This window comes from Octopus bimaculoides, chromosome 5 (assembly GCF_001194135.2).
Source record: "Octopus bimaculoides isolate UCB-OBI-ISO-001 chromosome 5, ASM119413v2, whole genome shotgun sequence".
In the NCBI taxonomy this organism is placed as follows: domain Eukaryota; kingdom Metazoa; phylum Mollusca; class Cephalopoda; order Octopoda; family Octopodidae; genus Octopus; species Octopus bimaculoides.
Window position 1 is genome coordinate 50716126 of NC_068985.1, and position 9267 is coordinate 50725392.

Here is a 9267-nt window from a genome sequence, read left to right on the forward strand (position 1 = left end):
ACGAATAATTTAAAAAAATCACAAATTATCAATAGTCGAAGACAACCACTTAACCTCAAGAGACACCTAACAAAGGCGAGATTCACATTTGAAAAACGAATCGTTGCCAGTAACCAACTGTTGAGATCCCCGTTGTGGGACATGCGAATTAATTGAGCAAGGGACAACCAAAAGACTCAAGAATGGGAAGAAATTAAAAGCGAATACAAACATGAATTGCAAAACAAAAACCTCATCTACTGCATCACATGCCCACAATGCAATGAAAACTACATTGGAGAGACAGGAAGAAACTGACCAGCCATTTAGATGTGCATAAACATATATATATGAAAGTGTATGAGGATTACTTAATACAGTTTTTGAAGTGTAAAGGTGTTTTTTTTTTTAATAATTCTTTTTTTTAATGTTATGAAATCTTTTATGAGGATGTTACTAACCTTTTTTGGGAAGAATTTTTTTCTAGTGTCTGAACGCTTTCGTTACACCTTTTCAAATACACCTGCTCTTAAAGAAGAAGTTGTTATTTTTGTGGTAGTGATAGAATTATTTCCGGTTTATTTTCGGACTTTTGGTTTTGATCATAAATACTGTTTTACCATTGTTTATAATATGGTGTGTTGGTTATTTTCTGTTTAATCTCGGATTGAGAATTCTTATAAAGTATTCTTCTTTTGACTTTCGTAGTCGTACATTTTCATCGTTTATTTTATAAAATGGGAATATTTTAAAGTTTCCATTTGCACAGATATCTAAATGCTCACTGCATGGGACATTCCTAAGAGATGAATCCCTAATTTGTTGTTTATGCACATCTAAATGGCTGGTCAGTTTCTTCCTGTCTCTCCAATGTAGTTTTCATTGCATTGTGGGCATGTGATGCAGTAGATGAGGTTTTTGTTTTGCAATTCATGTTTGTATTCGCTTTTAATTTCTTCCCATTCTTGAGTCTTTTGGTTGTCCCTTGCTCAATTAATTCGCATGTCCCACAACGGGGATCTCAACAGTTGGTTACTGGCAACGATTCGTTTTTCAAATGTGAATCTCGCCTTTGTTAGGTGTCTCTTGAGGTTAAGTGGTTGTCTTCGACTATTGATAATTTGTGATTTTTTTTAATTATTCGTTGGAGATTTGGTGATTGATGTAGCATTGGGATGTGTCGTTTGGGTGAGTGCAGGGTGTTGTGGTTTCTAGGATTGTGGGTGGCTACAAACGAAATAATTGTATTTGTATCTTTATTTTCACACCTAGCCTGAGTGTTTCTCCGTCAGGTACAGGTCGGAATTTCCTATGCTTTTGTTATGGCATGTTGAATTAACTTGTTGGGTTATTTTTGTTATTGAAGGAATATATTAAGTTCTGCCAGTCGTTACTCTCGTCTAACAGTATCTGTGACTATTGAACATATGCGCTTTGCCATGTTAAATGGTATGTTCCTTTTTGTATGGGAAGGGTGGCAAGATCTAAAATCTAGATATTAGTGTGTGTCTGCGTTCTTGTAACTGTCTCATTTCCTTTAACTATCAAGATGTCCAGACAGGGGAGTTCCTGTTCACTCATTTCCATTGTGAATTGGATTGAGACATGAATGCTATTTATTAATTTAAGAAATTTTGTAAGGTCCTCCTTATTTCGGTTCCAAAATATAAAGCAGTCATCTAAGAATCTTTTCCAGTTTCCTATAAGGTAGGTTTGGAAGTGGTGAGCAAAAGTAGTTTTGGATAGGGTATATATTTTTTTCTTCTAGGTATCCCATTACTAGTGTAGATAATGTTGGTGCGACTTTCGTCACTATCGCAGTGCCTTGTATTTGTAGATAATATTGATTATCAAAGAAGTAGTTGGTTTCCAGTACTATCTGTAAACCTTCAAGTATAAATTCTTTTGAGAATCTCTCCTGAATTCTTTGTGGGCATTTGTTTATCCAGAATTCTACTGTTACTAGTCCATATATGTGGGGAGTATTTATATAGAGACTAGTTACGTCAAAGTTAATTAGCACTATCTCTTTATCTACCCGTTCTGGGATATGGTTTAAGACGTCCATGTGATTTCTGATGGAACTGGGAACTAATCTACATAAAGGTTTTAAAATTATGTCCAGCAAGCTGCTTAATCTTTGGGTGTTGGGTGCTGGTCCTGCAACAATCAGACGCAATTTGAGATAGTTGATTTGGGAATCTTTATTATGGAGTATGGAGGTGTTTTAAGCTGTTGCTGATCTGTTTGGATTTATGGATTTTAGGAAGTCTGTAAAAATTACTTCTTTTCACTTCAAAATTGATGAGGTAACCCAACTCCTTTTTTTTATTAAATCAGCCTTGAATTTGTTGTAAATTTGCTAGTTTTGTTCATAGTTCGTTGTTGTGCGAGAGTACGACACGCCCTGGCGCGAATGGATTGGACCACTACATATAAATAGTAACAATCTGAGTAAAGTGACCTAGTTCATGGTAGTTTTTTTTTTTACTGTTCGTTTCACCATTTTTTATCCCTGTTAAACGTGAGTTGCATTGTTAATTATTTGTTGAAGGTCTCCCGCAAGGGTGAGCCTAATTGTTGAATTTCATTGTTGAATTGTTGAATTGTTAGTTGCTGTTTTTTTGTTTTGTTTTTTTTTGCTGTGATTTTGTGTTTGTTTTCTTCCACATTTATGGGCGAAGTAGAAGAAAAAAGAAGAATGAAGCGCGAACCAGTTCCAGCCGGCAGCTGTGCTTCGGCCACTGGAAGAAGTTTAACTGCTGACGCACTAGAGGTTCAAGAAGTTAAAATTGAGCCAAAAACGCTAAAGAAATACAACAGAGTTATCGAGAAGGAAGGAACCAGTTTGAAGTTGACCTCGCCGGAAAATTTCACAGCTAGCGTAACGAAGCGGGCAGTGATATATAGAACGCTGTCCACGGCAACGAAAAGAATAGAAATAGCCACAGTAGAGGCCATAGAGGAGTGTTTGAAGGAAGTAAAAACCTCACAACATTCTACACCAGAGGGAGAAGATACGGCACAGTGGAGGGAAGGTTCGCTAGCGAACAAGAAGCGATAAACCACTCCACTGTGGCGCTAAAGATACCAGAGTGGTTACTTCTGCCCACTTACTGTGGCAAACGAGTGACCAGGGTAAGGATTGGCAGAGTACCCCCGGAGATTGAGGAGGTGTGGCTGGTGGCAGCCATTATGTATAATATGGAGGAGGACATAAAAGTGTTGAAAGTAACGAGGACGTGGCCATCCAAGTCAGTTTACAAGACTTACACAAGATAGTGGAGGAGGTGATACTTCCGGAAGACGTGAGATTGAGACTAGTGTTGGTAGGAAGACCTCCAATCTGTTACCAGTGTGGAGTAAGAGGATACATGAGAGCAAGGTGTCTCCAGAAAGACGATAAAGGTGTATAGGAACAGCAGCAGGGTACCGAGCGGGAACAGAGTGCTGAAGTGATGGCCCCAATAAGTCAGAAGTGTCCGGAGAAGGTGGAGGAGAAATATACGGTGGTAAAGAGAAAAAAAGAAAAAGAAGAAAAACGTGGACTCACCGCCAAAGAGTCCGTTAAAGAAAAGGAAGGAAAGTAAACAGGAAGAGACACGACATGAGATTCCAACAACATGAGCAAGGGAAGCCAACGTGAAAAATCAAGTGGGACTACAGGAACAAGTAATTAAAAAAGAACCGAAAAATAAATGGCATATGGTGACTTATACGAAAAGCACGGAGATTGAAAAGAAAATGACGAAAATGAAGTCGATAATAACAGTGAAGCTAACAACAGAATACTATCCAGAGAATACCAAGGCAATTGTACTTGACAAGGAGAGATATGCAAGACTAAGAGAATGGTTTGGAAATAGGATAGATGCAACAGAAGTACTCGTGGAGTTCGACGATTTTCCGCCAGTAATAGATTATGAGGACCCACTGCCTTACTTAAATGGTAAAAAAAAGTAAATAAATGTTTGAAACTTTAATAACTGTAACACAGATGCAAAAAGAAAAAAATAAGAGGGAAAAAATGATAAAAACGTTAAACTAAATCATTTAAATGGTACTGCTTGCGAGTGGGGAGCATGCAGCCATTTCATCTTCATTATTATTGTTCATCCTTCATTGGTTCTGTGTTTTTTGTCCCCACTGTGATATTCTGTCTGTCTTTGTGCTGTCCCCTCTGTGTATAGGCCTGAGTGCTTAAATAAAGAAAAGAGTTCCTGCTAGTTCCACAGTTCTTGCGTTGATAGTTCAAAGTTGGAGTTCAAAGCTTACAGTTCGAGTTAGTGTGTTGGATAGTTGGTTCTTAAAAGATTGTTGTTAAGTTCCGTGTGGTTACTGCCGTTTGTTTTGGTTATATTGTTATCACATTGTTGCAGTGTATTCGTTTATCCATAAGGATATAACATTTGGCGACGAGGATCGTTCGAAACTCACATTGGTTATTTGACAATCTCCATGTCATGGAAAGCCTATTAGCCGCAGTAGTACAGCTTCAAGAGAAGCAACAGGAACAACTACAGGAGTTGCAAAAACAAATACAACGACAACAGTTAACTGAATTATAGTCGGTGAAGTCCAAAAATCCAGTAAGCTCGTTTACGCGAGATGGCATGGCTTATACAATTTCTGAATTTACGTATAATCTGGAGGAAGGTATTACGTTTCCAGCGTATTATAAAAGATACGAGGAAATTTTTAACAACGAATGCAAGTCATGGTCGGAGAAGCAGAAAGTAAAGCTTTTACTACGCAAGGTAGCTCCTGCCGAACAAGAGCGTTAGTATAACTTTATTCTGCCCAAAAAGTCGAGTGAGACTGGTTTCCAAGAAACCATGGAATTGCTTTCAAAAGATTTTGTAATAGAAGTTCATTATTCAACATCAGAATGGAGAGTTGGAACTTAACAAAAGATGAGGAGGAGGATTTTATCGCCAACGCCCGAATAACCAAACTGCAGGATCTCACTCAGGATATGTTTAAACCACTTATTTTCGTGCAAAGAGTTATAGCATCTGAAGATAGAGAAATTCGGGCAAGGATTCTCTCGAAAATGGAGCAAACGAACCAGGATTTATCTCCACAGACCATCGCAGAAGAATATCAGACTATAGTAAATTTTAAACATGATGTGAAAAAAAAACAAAACAAGATAAAGACTCTGCAAAAAATTGAAATGTGTCGTCCCCGGGAAGCACAATAAAAAAAAAGTGTCAGGTCCAAACTCGTGTTATGGTTGTGGGAGCCTACACTACAAAAAGGATTGTCTGTTTAAAAGCAAAAGATGCTTTAGTTGTCAGAAGCTGGGACACAGGAGTTCTCATTGTAGAACAAGTCTACGAAGCTCAAACACAAAAAGTTCTAAGGTGTTTTCAGCGGAGAGTGATTGCGGCGGAAAAAACAGGAAAATTCGTGCACGTAAAAATAAATGATGTGAATACCAAATTACAGTTAGACACAAGTAGTGACATCTCGATTATAAATGCGGATACTTGGGAAAAAATTGGTAAACCGAGATTACATAAAACAGCGAAAATAGCGCGTGGTGTAACGGGCGATGAATTACAGTACATGGGCAAAACATGTATCGACGTCACATTTCGAGGAGAGACACGCGAAGCAAAATTATTCGTTGTGAATAATATAAACAATTTGTTTGGCACAGATTGGTTAAAACTATTCGATTTATGGCACCTCCCCATACATAAGTAGCATCTCAATCTTCTCCCTCCCACTGTAATATTTAGCTCTTGTCCGGTGTAGAGTTCTATATGATCAGGAATTTTGTTCAGATTTTCTGGTTTGACTTGGATGATAACTACCAATCTAATACCGAATAAATTTTCTGTCGATGCTTCTTAATTTCTAGAAGGAAATTATCTCCCTCTAGAAATATCAGATGTCCAATTCTACCGGCATGTACGAAATGCTAATCTTTAAATGCGCCGACCTAAGTACGTCGGAATGAAAAGAAAATCTCACTGAAGCACACACACACAAAGTAGAATGGCTTCGTGTGTGTGCTTTTCTAGTTGGGCATGAATGGCTTTTTCTACTCGTCGGTTCATAAACAAGACATGACGATAGATCACTGTTCTCTTGACTGTTTGTTCCAGAAGGTCGCGTGGTTCCAACAAAGATGCTTTTGTTTCTTCAAAATCGACTTGTTGCTGCAAATGGCTTCGGCGTTGGTGGTGTTACTGGTTTCCGAAGGCTTAGTAAATGTGATAGTGGCAGCATTGGTAGTAGTGGTGAAAGAGACGGTGAAGTTACCACTCGTTGCTGTAATGGTTTCAAAGACGGTGCTGCTACTGTTAACGTACTTTTTCTTCCCTCGGAAATAACAAGCTTGGGAAATCCAAATAGGACAATATATTTATAGGAAAATCTGCAGGCAATATAAGAAAAGAATCGACTAAAACTGGTATGAGATTGGTCATATAGCATTCTCTGGAATTTTGCCATTCATACCGATAGAACTACCAAGGCAAATCGCCTAGACACAACAGTAAAAATTCGTATAGATAAAGCTTGTCTCCTATATCATACGGATGTTTCCATGGACAACAATATCGCAGCCAAAGAACTCATTATAATACAGAAGTACAAAGGCTTAGTTATCGAGATTGCCAAAGTGTGAAAGAAGAAAACCACAATGATACTTTCTAGCATAGCGCGCTCAGGGTAATAAAGAAGAGAAGAGAAAAATTCGTCGATATACCAAGAAAACACTGCTTTAAAGAAATCCAGAAAATAATCCTAATGGACAGTGTGTAATTTTAAGGAAGAGCCCTAACACCTTAAATTTCATAGTTTTATAGCATTTTTATTGAGCACTCATGTGTACATCTGATTTTCAAAATTTATCCAGTCCTAGCGCTTTTCAACATCATAAATCAATAATCCAATGTTTTAAAAACCATCATACCCGTTATCTACCTCAAGCGTTCAGGTGGCGTCCGTTGGATAGTGAATAAATATCAAGAAAAATCTTTCAAAATATTGATGATGATGATGATGATTATCATTATCATTATCATCATCATCATCATCATCATCATTTTTTAAAATTTATTTATCACTAGGGCGACGGATGAGGGAGACGATAAAAAGACACCATAAAGTGTGGAGATATACGTAGAATAAAATGACTTTAAAAATGTATCCATTGTATACAGCATTAACAAAGAGTAATTAATGCAAGTATACATGGTAAACAGCAAGATTGGGTCTCCCCAATCTTCGTTGTCCAACTTAGAGAATTATACTTTACATGGTATCATCCACTCTTGCCATTTTCACCACTTTCATCCACTTTTCAGGAAATTAACTCGAAGACAGCAGCTTACTCGTCACTCTCAAACTTCAAAAAGTTGGCGAGGGCTCTACCAAAGAAGGCTTTCTCATTCCATTCACACAAGTGTTTTTTGCTATAGTCATTAGACAAAGTACAAATGGTAGAGTCTATCAAAGTTTCTTACTTTTGAAGTGCCAAAATAAAGCTGGTCACATGAAAAGACAAGCTATTCTCATAGTCGGTTTATCCAACAGATTCAGTTCAACAACTGTTAATACTTGTCCTTGAGATGTATCGATAGCCATAGCCAAGTTGAGTCCTACAGGAAAGAGAAGCCTTTTAAATTTAAGTGTCAATTCATTTAAATTTGGAGGTAAAAATTCGTTATGACTTTCATGACATGGGATATCATATTTTAGACTGTGATTTTTATACCAATCCAAAGTTCTAGCAGACCTATCTAATGGTTTGTTTAATATTTGGCTGCTGTTTCTATATTGTCTTCCTACTTATGGTAATTGTCTTTATTGGACTCATACATTTAAATATACACAAGATAGCCGAGTGTTGGAGTCTTGGGTAGTAGATTGACATAATATATAAAGGTTCTTACATTGGCTCATACAAACACGTACCTAAGGTACTAAGGGGTGCATAGAGGGTAAATTGGATTTTATTCTAGCAGATTGAACTAACCATGTTGGCTTATGCATACATATATACATACTTAAGATTGGAGGAGATTTGGATATCATTTCTAACAGATCGACATAAAATTTTAGGGCTCCTACGTTGGCCTACACGCGGGTGCACGCACGCGCCTACGCGCGCGCGCACACACATTCATCTTTTTGACACCAGGATATGTTCAGATATTGATTTGCTTGCTATTTCTAACAGGTCTAACTATTACGTAGATGCCCCCTTAGGTACATATATACAAATACGTTTTTTTTTTTTGTTGCTTTGTTTTGTTTTGTTTTACATAAAGCAGTAACATGTGGCTTTAGAAAGATTTGGCTGCTATTCCTACTAGGTCTAGCAATGATGTAGAATATGGTGTGTTTTAAGGCAGATTTAACTGCTATTTCTTGCAGGCTGAAATACCATGATAATGTTTTGCTTTATTTATTTTTATTTTTTTTTTTTTTTTGGTGTGTACTCGTCTCCTTTTATTGCATGTATAAACGCTTTTGCTGACACATAAAGCGTCGAAGTGCTGCACATGTTATTGGAAGTGGAGGTCAGAAAATATATTTTGGATTTTTTTTCTTCCAAGAGCATGATACATGATGTTCAAAAGATCGGAATTCAATGTTTACTTTAAAAAGCTGCCATAGGGGATAGCAATAAAAATATAGACCAATTCCATCATCTCTTTATCACTATCTAGCTCTTATTCTTCATGTGTGTATCTAATTCTCTATCTCTTCCCATTCTAATCTTTCAGAGAGAGATAGACAGAGAGACAGACAGACAGAAAGACAGATAGGGAGAAAGAAAAAAGATAAAAGAGTGAAAGTTAGTAATTTAGGAATCGAAAAAAAAAGAAAGTTTTTACTATTTACATTTGGGATAACTGCTTCCAGAGAATTCTGCTTTTGAAAATGCAGCCAACAACCTAACTGTTTTCCTAAGTTGTGAATTGAGTTAGACTTGGCTGATTTCCCTCTAAATGAATCTATATATATAAAAATGAGAATGTGTGTCTGTCTGTCTGTCTGTGTGAATCCCTAAAACTCGAGAACTACGCTACCAATTTCATTCAAATTTTACACATGCCTTACTTAGGGTTCCAGTTGTGTTTTAGTAAAAAAAAAATTATTAACTTCTTGCAGAGTTCGAGCACACGGCAACATAATATCTCCTCCACTATTTAAGTATTACGTGTCAAAAGTGAAACAAAAACACTCATGTCAAATACTTTCACTTTAAAAATGAAACTATTCCACTAACTGAAACAATCACATTTCGATACTGTAGTGACAGAT